The sequence below is a fragment of the Myotis davidii genome, unplaced genomic scaffold (assembly GCF_000327345.1).
Source record: "Myotis davidii unplaced genomic scaffold, ASM32734v1 scaffold185, whole genome shotgun sequence".
NCBI classification, from domain to species: domain Eukaryota; kingdom Metazoa; phylum Chordata; class Mammalia; order Chiroptera; family Vespertilionidae; genus Myotis; species Myotis davidii.
In genome coordinates this window covers 4,036,817-4,050,470 of record NW_006297811.1, presented here as the reverse complement: position 1 = coordinate 4,050,470, position 13,654 = coordinate 4,036,817, and positions in this window count along the sequence as shown.

The window sequence follows — 13,654 nt, the reverse complement described above, 5'->3', positions numbered from 1 at the left end:
TTTATACATTCTCCCTTTAGGTTTTTATTTACTACATTGAAATTGGATCTATCTTAGAAGTGAATATTGTCTGAAGTCTTATGCTTCATAGGAAAAACTTTTTAACAAATGAAATTAGTTCTTTCATAATTACTTTATACAACAAAAAATGATTTATTTTTACTAAAAATTTCCCTTTTTCTAAATGAACATTAAGATTGCAATAAGTTTTAAAATGACACTTTTTTGTAACTGATAGGTCATACCTATCATGATTTTCCCCCCATTTCATGGAAAGTACTTGGTATAAAATTATGACTGACACTTATAGTGCTTTTTATTTTTCACAGTACTTTGACATACATCATCTTGGTTTCTCCTGCAGTAACCCTGGAATGTAGGTAAAGTAGGCATTACTTAATATGTAATGTTAGTAAAATTGAGAGATTTAAAATATCAGCTGCTTAAGGTCTAGCTCACTAGAAAGCATGATTTCATCATCCTCTATACTTTGTACATTAAAACATTATGGGGCTTTTTGTTTTAGTTTGAATGGGACATTTAAGAAGAACCGTAACAAACTAGGACAGTGGTTCTCAACCTTCTGGCCCTTTAAATACAGTTCCTCATGTTGTGACCCAACCATAAAATTTTTTTTGTTGCTACTTCATAACTGTAATGTTGCTACTGCTATGAATCGTGATGTAAATATCTGATATGCAGGATGGTCTTAGGCGACCCCTGTGAAAGGGCCGTTCGACTGCCAAATGGGTCGCGACCCACAGGTTGAGAACCGCTGAACTAGGAGGTATCTTAAGGAAGAAGACAAGGGCTCTGGAAACTATCATTCTGGACAATATTTTAAGGACTTAGAAATATTTAACCTGAAGAAATGAAAATCAAGGGAAGGTATGACTATTTTTAGATATTTGAAAGTATATTGTGTGGGATAGTAATAATAATACCATGTGGTAGGTACTATCGTTATGCCCATTTTATAGATGAGGAAACTGAAACTTAGGAAAGTAACCTAATGAGAGCAATAAGAGTAGAAACATTCGTCCATTGGCTGCCTCCTGCACATTCCCCTACTGGGGATTGAGAACATAACCAGGGCATGTGCCCTGGCTAGGAATTGAACCAGTGACCTCTTGGTTCCTGGGTCAAAGCTCAACCACTGAGCCACACTGACCAAGTGGAACTGGAATTTTAAATCTGGCTGTTTTAAGTTAAGAAATGGTGTTCTTACCCCCATTAAGTACCTCCCCCAGAGGAGTTTAGTGTTTCTTTAGAAGGCAAAAAGGAGATCAATGAAATAAATAAAAAGAGGCAAACTGCAACTCAACTTGAAAATGGAACTTCCCATTTAGAATATACTGCCTCCAGCCCTAGCTGGTTTGGCTCAGTGGCTAGAGCGTCAGCCTGTGGACTAAAGGGTCCCGGGTTCAAATTCTGGTCAAGGGCACACGCCCAGTTTGCTGGCTTGATCCCCAGTGTGGGTTGTGCAAGAGGCAGCCAATCAATGATTCTCTCTCATCATTTATGTTTCTATATCTCTCTCCCTCTTCCTCTTTGAAATCAATAAAAAATGTTTTTTAAAAAATAATATATTGCCTCCATATCATAGTTTTCTGTCCAGGTGAATTGGAGGAAGGAAGCTGGCCCTAATCAACTTCAAAGTCCCTTCTAAGTCTAAATTCAAATTCTTGACTTGCCCAAAATAACCCAGCTAGTTAGTGACCAAAATGACAACCAACATCTTCTACCCCTCTCTCAATGCAGTGCTCAGTCCCCTGGTAGTGTGGTGCCACAATTTTCTTCCAATGAAAATTTAAATTTCCTCAGAATTCTTTAACCTGAAGGAATTGGTAAGATCACATTAAATTGTACTGGTTCACTGCCCATCTGTTGACACAGGGCCTCTAGCCCCTACATAATTCCTTTGGAGAGGTTCTGGGGTCCCCATTAGAGTATTGCACATGTATTCACAGAGAGGTCTCATATGAAATCCTTCCTGATACTCTAGCTATTACTGTGGCCCTTCCTTTGGATACCTCCATACATACAGTGCCTCCCACAGAACATCAAAGTCTCCCTTGGTGTGACTCTTATCATTCCCCGGTCCAGGGGAATGTTTGGTTCTCAAATCCTCCTCCTGATATTAAGCCTCATAAAGCAGTGCACTGCTTGTATCTCCTGTCTTGCAGACCCCTGAGAAAATAGGTCCTTCAGCCTTTTCTCGGACATTTTTCCAAGGCACTGAGACCTGGTCCCTAGAGTCAGGCATGGGTCTTTCCTATTCTCATCTGCCCCATCTCTGGTCTCTTCCTAGCAGGCTCTCACCCTGTAATTCATCTTAAAAACCTGAAAGGCTCAGCCTCATGAGCCAATAAAAATCTGAATCTCAATAGTAGCCCAGAATCCATATTTGCCACATCAATTTTTTATTGATATGGCCTCCAGTTATTTAAAATATGGATTTTAACAGTAAAAACAAACCAAATGGCTTTAATCAATTATTTTTATACATAATAAAAGTACAGTTTGGGGCCTGCCTGTTGCTAATAGTTGATTAATTACATTAGTGAGAACATGGGCATTAAGCACACTAAACTTCTCTGGGGCAATTGTAAGGTGTATTCTTTGAGATATATCTCAATTCTCATTTTTTCTGTTCATCACTGATGGGAACTCAGTTTATATTACATTTATTTTTCAAAAATGAATGTACAGACTTTGCTCTGAGTCTGACCACATACCCAGAAATGTCAGGACAATTTTTAAATTCATGGACTTGTTTTCACATATCTGGATATAGCTCAGTTTTGTGTGTTTTTTTATGGGTTGTTTCTTGATGGATGTTTGCTTTAAATTCAATCTTTTCCTTTGGAGATTGAGCCACATTCATAGGCTAGGTGTGTGATGATTCAGAAATAGCCTAAGCTTTCATTTATTTGGTCATTGAACAAATAGGTACTGCTGAATAGCTACCATATACAGGTACTGTCCTCAACACTAAAGATATGGCAGTGAATCAAATGACCAAAATCCCTGACCCTGTGGAGCTTACATTTTAGGGAAAGGGTGCTACATAATAAATAGATAAATTATATGAAAAAAATGAGAAGTGGTATGAAAATAAATAGAACACAGGACACTGGATGTGTTTTGCGGGGAGTAAGTAATGGCTGTGCTTTTAGCTGGAGTTGAAAGGATAGTTTTCCAAGAGAAGCTGAGATAAGCAAAGACTTACAGAGGATGAGCGGGTACGGGATTGAGCTATGCACCTATCTGGGAAAATGGCATTCTCATGGCCGTGGCCCAAAGACAGGAGCATGTGTGATAAGGAAAGAGAAGAAACAGACCATGCAGATCATGTAGGGTCTTATTTGCCATTGAAAGGATTTTGCTCTGAGTAAAATGGGAACCACTGTAAAAAAACAACACAGAAACTTGAAGTATGATTCATACACATCAAAATCTATGAATGCTACCCCTAGGGTCCGAATTGTGGTCTCCACCTTTCACCATTAAAAGGAAACCAGGCTTATTGGAGAAGTAACTGATTAGAGATCTTAGGCAATAAATGAATAAGATGAGCTTGGTGCATCTTGCTATATAGCAGAGAGCAAGAAAGCTATCAAAGACTGCTAGCGTTGTCTTACAAGAACTGAGGAGCCAACTTGCAGCATCTCCTACTTTCCAAAGATGGAAATTTTGACTATTATTAAGGATACTAATGATAATAAATTGAAATGCATAAAATATGTTCGAATCTATGGGTTCATAATGATACCTAAAAAAAACAGCAACCTGATTTTGATACTGTTAGAGGGAGGATGCTAGGAAACCAACTTATAAATTTCAAAACTAGCAAATAAAGGGACTTTCCAACACCAACTGTAGTAACAAAAATCAAATTGAAGGTGAGAACATTTCTTTTTATTGATGTGTCTCAGTTAATAACTGAACAAGACTGACATAATTAGAATATCACCATTTTGCAATATCTAATGAATTAATGTATCTATGCAATGATCATAAAATAAAAAGAGAGGCAACCTGAGTATAAGTGGCTAATTGGATGTTTTAGGGTCATGCCAACAACATACTGCTCCTTAAAAATACACTTTCAACAGGAAATATGCTTTAAATATTTTTTCCCAATAAAGATAATACATTTATCTTAAGGTATTAGCATTCTCCATTCTTTGCAAGATATCTAATCATTCTTCCCAAAAAGAATTCCTCAGGTGAGTCTAACAAACAAAACTCTAGAAAAGTGAATTATTGACATAATTTTAAAATAACTTGGAATTTATTTCTTCAGCTTCAATGGCATCTTGGAAAAGTGGGGTTGTTACATACCAGTACACTTTAAACACTTCTAACAACTAGTGATGTCAGTCCTACCCATAATATTGTTGTCAATCTTGCTAAACAGTCATATCTCAGGATGTACAATAAGCACAATACCATGGTAATGTTTATTCAAGATTTATGGTTAATAGGTAATTCATATAATAAAACCAAGTATCTTTGAACATTCTTCTTATACAGAATAAAAATATAACCTATTAAATTTATGTCCAGTGAAATCCAAATATAAGAAACTGTCTCCTATGCAGTTTTCTATTTGCCATTTAGTTAGTATTTAAATTACTTATTATTTTTTAGCATGAATAAGGAATAATGTGTAGCCGGGCTAGTGTGTCCTAGTGGTTGAGCATCAACCTATGAACCAGGAGGTCACAGTTCGATTCCCAGTCATGCCTGGGTTGTGGACTTGATCTCCAGTATAGGGTGTGCAGGAGGCAGCCGATCAATGATTCTCTCTCATCATTGATGTTTCTATCTCCCTCTCCCTTCTTCTCTGAAATAAATTTTAAAAAAAGGAATCTGTAGAACACAAACTTCCAGAATAAGTAAAATACACATTTTCAATTTTAGGCACAGGATTCTGGGGTGTTTAAGTATGTAATTTCCTAAAGGCTATCTTTTTGTTTTCCTTTTTTACCTTTAAAAATTATAAAAATAAAGTTATAACATCACCTCAAAAGAAAATTATAAACAAATACTTTATAAAAATACAAAAATAAAGAATATATTATGAATAAAATTAAAATAACTCAATTGCACCACTTAGAGATAACCACAATTTTATGTATTTTTCTATGCAGATAGAAATTTTAATCAAATTTGAATTATATTGTATATGGTTTGTTATCCTGTTTTTTAAAATTTAATATTCTATAGAGATAACTTTTAGTGCCATTAAAAATTATTTGTCATTTTTCTTATTGGCAACATTGAGAACATTTTATTTTTATGGGTATTCAATAATTATTTAATCAATTCCCTAAGAATGACATTTTTAAAAAAATATTTTATTGATTTTTTTACAGAGAGGAAGGGAGAGAGATAGAGAGTTAGAAACATCGATCAGCTGCCTCCTACATACCCCCCACCGGGGACGTGCCCGCAACTAAGGTACATGCCCCTGACCGGAATCGAACCTGGGACCCTTGAGTCCAGAGGCCAACGCTTTGTCCACTGAGCCAAATGGGTCAGGGCAAGAATAAAAATTTTGATTGCTTTAAATTTCATCACAATGACAAATTTTACAGCAATAACTGGAGGCCAGTTATTTACAGCAATAAGTATTCCAAACGGTAAGGCTACACCGTTATCTCTGGATAGTGGTTTTATATTACCAACCAAGAATTAAATGATAAGCTATCTTTTCACATTCGTTTGCAGCCATTTTTTAATGGCTGGAGTTGTCAATCGACAGAGGTCGATTCCGGTCAGGGGCATGTACCTTAGTTGCGGGCACGTCCCCGGTGGGGGGTATGTAGGAGGCAGCTGATCGATGTTTCTAACTATCTCTCTCCCTTCCTCTCTGTAAAAAAATCAATAAAATATTTTTTAAAAAATGTCGTTTGCAGCCATTCTAATACATAATGTCCCAGCAAGTGCCCTCTCTCCCAAACTTCTCCACTACCCAGTCTACAGAGGTAAGAAACTACCACACATTCTCAACCATATTTTGTGCATCACTTCCACCACCTTGTCCTAATTAAAATCTGATCCTTCCCTGAGGGCACTGCTTCCCTTTGCAGACTTTTTATTTTATTTTATTTTATTATTTTACTTTATTTTTATTGTTGACACTGTTACAAATGTCCCCCATTTTATTCCTCTTGCCCACTTCCACCCAGCCCCAGCCGCCCTCCTCTGCCCCAGCCTTCACCACACTGTTGTCTGAGTCCATTGATTGTGCATATATGTCCTTTAGCTAATCTCCTCATCCTCTTTCAGCCAGTCTCCCCCACCTCACTCCCTTCCCTCTAAGATCTTTCTGTCCATGTATCTATGCCTCTGGATCTATTTTGTCTGTCAGTTTATATTGTTTATTAGATACTCCATATAAGTGAGATCCTATGATATTTGTCTTTTTCTGACTGGCTTTTTAAAAATATAATTTTTTATTGATTTTAGAGAGGAAGAGATAGGGAGAGAGATAGATAGAAACATCAATGATGAGAGACAATAATTGATCGGCTGCCTCCTGCACATCCCGACTGAGGATTGAGCCTGTAACTTGGGCTTGTGCCTTGACTGGGAATTGAACCTTAACCTCCTGGTTCATAGGTCCACACTCAACCACTGAGCCATGCCGGCCAGGCCAACCCCTGATTTTTTTTTGTGCTCATCCCACCTGGCTTGCCACCCTTTGTTCTTAGTTTAAGGCTATTCTTTTCCACCTTTTCATTTACTTCCCATTATTAATTTTGAAGAGTTTGGGGCCAGATTTTCTGTTTTAGACTATAACATCTGTCTCTAGTGTCCACACATCAATGTCCAAATAATCTGGCTTCTCAGTCCTTTGAGTTCTTCCACTTTCTTCTTCCACACCCAACATTTTTACCTTGGCCTCCAAGGATCCATGGACAGAATTCAAGAGGTCTATGAACTTGACATTCTCTCTGTATTTCTATCTTCACATGAAAGAATGTCATTGCAGCTGTATAACTCTAATCTCTGCATTAATCTCCTCTGCTCATACACATGCTCTATTGTCCCATTGGACTTCACTTACAAAATACTAGTTCAAAGATAAAAATATTAAGAATTGCAAGATGGCAACAACAGAGCATAACATCAAGTGAGGGGCTCTTTTAAAAAATACCTTTTTTTGCCCTGGCCGGTTTGGCTTCAGCCTACAGACTGAAGGATCCCCAGTTCAGTTCCAGTCAGGGGCACGTGCCTAGGTTGCAGGCTCAATCCCCAATAGGGGGCATGCAAGAAGCAGCCAATTGGCGGTTTTCTCTCATCATTGATGTTTCTATCTCTCTCTCCCTCTCTCTTCCTCTCTGAAATATATATATAATATTTTTATTGGTTTTTTTAAGAGAGAGAGAGAAAAATATCCATTCAATTGGCTGCCTCCTACAGGCCCTTTACTGGGGATCGAACCTGCAACCCTGGCATGTGCCTTGACCTGGAATGGAACCTTGGGCCTCTTGGTGCATGGAATGATATTCAACCAACTGAGCCACACCGGCTGGGCAAGTAAGGAGCTCTTTTGAATTCAGGGTCCTGTGCAACTGCACAAGTCATCTGCTCCCCAAACTGGCTCTGAGAGCAACACTGGAGGCAAGAAGACAAATAAAGAGGGGTAATACAATAATCAAATTGAGAGAGGATACTGACTGAGACTAAAGGAGTAGTTTTAAAAATGGGGGAAAGTGGATGGTTTCAAGAAATATTTGGGCTGCCAGATGATTAGTGTGTATAGATTGTGTGATTATAGAGAAATAAAGGAGAGAGTAGTTAAGAATGAGTCCAAGTCATGGCTTTGGCAATAAGAAAAATAGAAATGCCATTTTCTGTTACTGGGAATGCTGGTGAAAGTACTGGAATAAAGGGATGGAAAGGGGGAAAAAATGTTGAGTTTGAGGTATATGTTTCACATAGTGATGTTCATATAGTAGGATAGTCAGGTCTGAAATAGACTTATTGGTTTGAAAGTGTGACTAAAGCCATGGAAATAAAATAGATTGCTTAGAAAGAGGGTGTAAGGCCCACTCGGCGTGGCTCAGGGGTTGAGCGTCGATTTATGAGCCAGGAGGTCACAATTCAATTCCCAGTCAGGGCACATGCTGAGGTTACAGGCTTCATCCCCAGGGTGAGGCGTGCAGGAGGCAGCTGATCTCTCTATCATCATTAATATTTCTATCTCTCTCTCTCTCCTCTCCCTTTCTCTCTGAAATCAATAAAAAAAAAATTTTTTTTAAAGTGTGTAAAGTAGGAAAAAAAACCCACAAAAAACTCTGGTAGGGCCAAAACCGATTTGGCTCAGTGGATAGAGCGTCGGCCTGCGAGCTGAAAGGTCCCAGGTTCGATTCCGGTCAAGGCATGTACCTGGGTTGCGGGCACATCCCCAGTGGGGGATGTGCAGGAGGTGGCTGATCGATGTCTCTCTCATCGATGTTTCTGACTATCTCTCTCCCTTACTCTCTGTAAAAAATCAATAAAAAATATTAAATAAAAAAAAAAAAACCTCTGGTAGGTAGGTCAGTTGGTTAGAGTGTCGTCGAGATAGGGAGAGAGATAGAGAGCTAGAAACATCGATGAGAGAGACATCGATCAGCCACCTCCTGCACATCCCCCACCGGGGATGTGCCCGCAACCCAGGTACATGCCTTGACCGGAATCGAACCTGGGACCTTTCAGCTCGCAGGCCGACGCTCTATCCACTGAGCCAAACCGGTTTCGGCTTGTTAAAAATGTTTTCATAAAAATAAATCAGTAGAATCAATTGATCTCTCTATCCCCCTTTCTCTCTCTAAAATCAATAAATAAAAATAAAATGAAGTTCTTCACATTTATTACTAACTCAATTTCCAGGTGTTCATTGTCCTAAATCTATTTTAAAACTATTGACAATATTTACACTATTCAGTCAACTTTATCCAGGGTTCTGGTATATTTCTCCATTGATACAAATCTTTTTTTTTTTTTTTTAAATATATTTTATTGATTTTTCACAGAGAGGAAGGGAGAGAGATAGTTAGAAACATCAATGAGAGAGAAACATCGATCAGCTGCCTCCTGCACATCTCCTACTGGGGATGTGCCCGCAACCCAGGTACATGCCTTGACCGGAATCGAACCTGGGACCCCTCAGTCCGCAGGCCGACGCTCTATCCACTGAGCCAAACCGGTTTCGGCACAAATCTTATTTTTATATTATTCAATGTAAGTTTTGTAATTTTCCTGACATATGATCTTTGTAGTCCTTTTAAAAGTGATTAAGTGTTTTATATATGTTTGTGTATGTATATTGTGTGAACACACACACAGGCACACAGACATGTAAAATCATCATTATTGTAAATTAGAAGTCTTCTCCACCATATTTTATTACTAGTTATTGCTGGTATGTAGGAAATCTAATGGCGTTGGTGATTGCTTTCTTATCTGGCTACTTTATTGCCCTTTTTTATTAGTTATAAATGTCCACTATCTTATCATCTGTACGTAATGATATATTTATCTTTTCCACAGTTATACTTCTTATTTGTTTCAAATCTCATTTTAATTGTTAGAAATCCTTTGTTAAATAATGGTAATAGCCGAAACCGGTTTGGCTCAGTGGATAGAGCGTCGGCCTGCGGACTGAAAGGTCCCAGGTTCGATTCCGGTCAAGGGCATGTACCTGGGCTGCGGGCACATCCCCAGTGGGGGGTGTGCAGGAGGTGGCTGGTCGATGTTTCTCTCTCATCGATGTTTCTGACTCTCTGTCTCTCTCCCTTCCTCTCTGTGAAAAATCAATAAAATATATTAAAAAAAAAATAATGGTAATAAGGGCAGGTTCCCTTTTGTATTACTGACTTTCATGAAAGCACCAGTATTTGAGTGGGCAGCGTGGTATTGCCTGGATTTCATAAATCTATTCGTTAGCCTCCTATGACTCAGTTAGTTGATCGTCATTTCATGCACCTGGAGGTCACTCGTTCAATTCCCAGTCAGGGCACATGCCAGTGTTTCGGGATTCATCCCCAGTTCAGGGTGTGCAGGGGGGTAGCTGATCCATGTTTCTCTCTCATTGATGTTTTTCTCTCTCTCTCTCCCTCTCCCTTCCTCTCTCTGAAATCAATAAAAACATTTTTAAAAAACTATTCTTTATTATTGTAAGAAAGTTTTATTTAGTTCTGAGTTTACTATTACAGATGCCTCTTTAGCATCTAAATGAATATATAGCTTACTCCCTTTGAACTACTGATGTCATGTATTAGATCAGGTGTTTGGTGATAAACTCTGCTATATTTTTAAGCCAATTGTAAAATTTAACTTGGAAGTACCAGACTGTTTTGATTACAATGGACTTGTAGTACAGTTTGATATCAGGTAGTGTGGTACCTCCAACTGTGTTCTTCTTTCTCAAGATTGCTGAGGCTATTCAGGGTCTCTTTTGGTTCCATATAAATTTTTGGAATATTTGTTCCAGATCTGTGAAATACATCATTATTATTTTAATAGGAATTGCATTGAATCTATAGATTGCTTTGGGTAGTATGGAATTTTAATGATGTTCATTCTTCTTATCCATGAACACAGTATATGCTTCCACTTATTTGTACCTTCCTCAATTTTTTAAAAATATATTTTATTGATTTTTTACAGAGAGGAAGGGAGAGGGATAGAGAGTTAGAAACATCGATGAGAGAGAAACATCGATCAGCTGCTTCCTGCACACCCCCTACTAGGAATGTGCCCACAACCAAGGTACATGCCCTTAACTGGAATCGAACCCAGGACCTTTAAGTCTGCAGGCCAACGCTCCATCCACTGAGCCAAACCAGTTAGGGCAATTTTTTTTCAATGTCTATAGTTTTCAGAGTATCTTTCTATTTTCTTTTTTTAAAAAAATATATTTTTATTGATTTCAGAAAGCAAGGGAGAGGGAGAGACAGAAAGAAACATCAAAGAGAATCATTGATCAGCTGCTTCCGCACACCCCACACCAGGGATTAAGCGCGTCACGCGGGCATGTGCCCTGACCAGGAATTGAACCATGACCTCCTGGTCGGACTCTATTTTCTACTTCACTTAATTTTGATAAATCTTTCCACAAAATTTTTAATTTTGTCAATATTTTCAAATTTATATCCAGGTATTATGAAGTAGTACATAAAAATCATTTAAAAAACACTTGTGTGGCCCTAACCGGTTTGGTTCAGTGGATAGAGCATCAGCCTGTGGACAGAATGGTCCCAGGTTCGAGTCCATCAAGGGCATGTGCCTTGGTTGTGGGCACATCCCCAGTGGGGGGTGTGCAAGAGGCAGCTGATCGATGTTTCTCTCTCATCGATGTTTCTAACTGTCTGTCCCTCTCCAGTCCTCTCTGTAAAAAATCAATAAAATATATTATAAAAAAACAACAACTCGTGGGCCCTGTTGGTGTGCCTCAGAGGTTGAGGGTCGACCTATGAACCAGGAGGTCGCTGTTCAATTCCTGGTCAGGGCACATGGCCGGATTTGGGGCTTGATCCCCAGTAAGAGGCATGCAGGAGACAGGCAATTGATTTTTCTATCTCTCTATCACTCTCCCTTCCTCTCTCTCTAAAATTCAATAAAAACATATTTTTTTAAAAAAATAAAGACCTTTCTTGACCAACCTAAGTAGATCCTCCCTGTTATTCTGTAACAGTTTACTATGTTAGTGTATCACATTTCTTTTTATTTTTTTAATATATTTTATTGATTTTTTTACAGAGGGGAAGGGAGAGAGGGAGAGAGCTAGAAACATCGATGAGAGAGAAACATCGATCAGCCGCCTCCTGCACATCTCCTACTTGGGATGTGCCCGCAACCCAGGTACATGCCCTTGACCGGAATCGAACCTGAGACCTTTCAGTCTGCAGGCCGATGCTCTATCCACTGAGCCAAACTGGTCAGGACCCATTGATTTTTTTTTTTTTTTAGAGAGAGAGTGAAAGGGAGGGGTGGAGGGAGGGAGAAAGAGAGAGAGAAACACAATGATTGGTTATCTCCTGCACATGCCCTGACTGGGCTGGGAATGTAGGCCAAGGCTCTAACCATTGAGCCACCGGCCAAGGTGTGTACCCAAATAAAGCTCTAAGGGGTGGTTAGACTCAGAAATTAGAGCTAGAGATTTTTTAAATATATTCTTATTTGTTTCAGATAGAAAGGGAGAGGGAGAGAGAAATATCCAGGATGAGCCCTAGCCGGTTTGGCTCAGTGGGTAGAGCGTCAACCTGAGGACCAAAGGGTCCCAGGTTCGATTTCGGTCAAGGGCACATGTCCAGGTTGCGGGCTCTATCCCCAGTGGGTAGGGTGCAGGAGGGAGCCAATCAATGATTCTCTCTCATCATGGATGTTTCTATCTCTCTTCCATCCTCTCTGAAATTAATTAAAAAATTTTTTAAAAAAGAAACATCCATGATGAGAGAGACTCATGGATCAGCTGCCTCCTGCAAACCCCCAACTGGGGATGGAGCCCACAACCCAGGTATGTGCTCTTGACCAGAATCGAACTTGGGACCCTTTGGTCCAAAAGCCGACGCTCTATCCACTGAGCCAAACCGGTTAGGGCAGAGCTAAAGATTTTACTTTGGGATTCTTTCATCATCTGGTAGATGGCATTGCCTAGGTAAAAGCACTTTCTTTAAGGAACATTGATTCCCCAGGAAGGGCTAAATAAAAAGCATTGGATTGTCCACATCTATTATTTTAAATCTTTAATCTATAGGATTACTCTAGTTTATCACATTTTATGTTAAAATATTTTGGCTCTTCATTTTTCACTTATAACATTACCTATGACTTTTGGATTATGAGGTAAATTGTTGCTGAAATTCCTGAATACCATAGCAGGTACATGTCTGTGATTTTTGGTAGTGGATATCTCAGATGCTTGCTAACTAAACGCATTGTGTCATTAATACTTTCGTCAAGTATTCCACGTTTTGATACAGAAACCTATGAAAATAATCTGGCACTTGATGTGCTTAGGCACTTGGAAGAGTGCTCACATAACTTTTCCTCGAACCACTAATCGGCCATAGCATAGAGCTTATTTAGGCAACCAGTGAGCTCCCGAAAATAAGCTTGTTTTTAAATTAATAGGGCACTATTTTCCATTAGAGCTGCATCGGATAAAATTATTACCCGTCTCGCGTCAGAAATTCAAATGCCTTTGTCTTGTCTCTCGTGTAACTAGCAAACCGGTTACAAAGGAAATGTCACTTCACATAAGATTTAGTTGCCAAGATTTTTGAAAAGAAACAGACATGTTCCTCACAGCTGCCCGAACCGTGCAGCTTGGAGGGGCTTCAAGTTGCCCAAACTGTGCTGCGAGCAAGCCCTTGACTGCTCGGAGGGCCGGGGCTGAGCTGGAGCCCTGCACAACTCCCGCCGGGCGGCTGCGCACCCACATCCGGCCTCGGCATCATCCCAGACCGGACCCAGCCCCGTCCCCCTAAAAGCACCAGGGCTTTCCCAGCCCGAGCCGCGGACGCCCCTCCCTCGGCCCCAGGCTCCCGAGAAAGTGGAGCGGCGCGGGGCCCGGGAGGTCTCATTGTCCCGCGGGGGAGGCCGGGTCTCCCCGGAACGACTCCCGCTGGGTCCCATCGGCCAGGTCGAC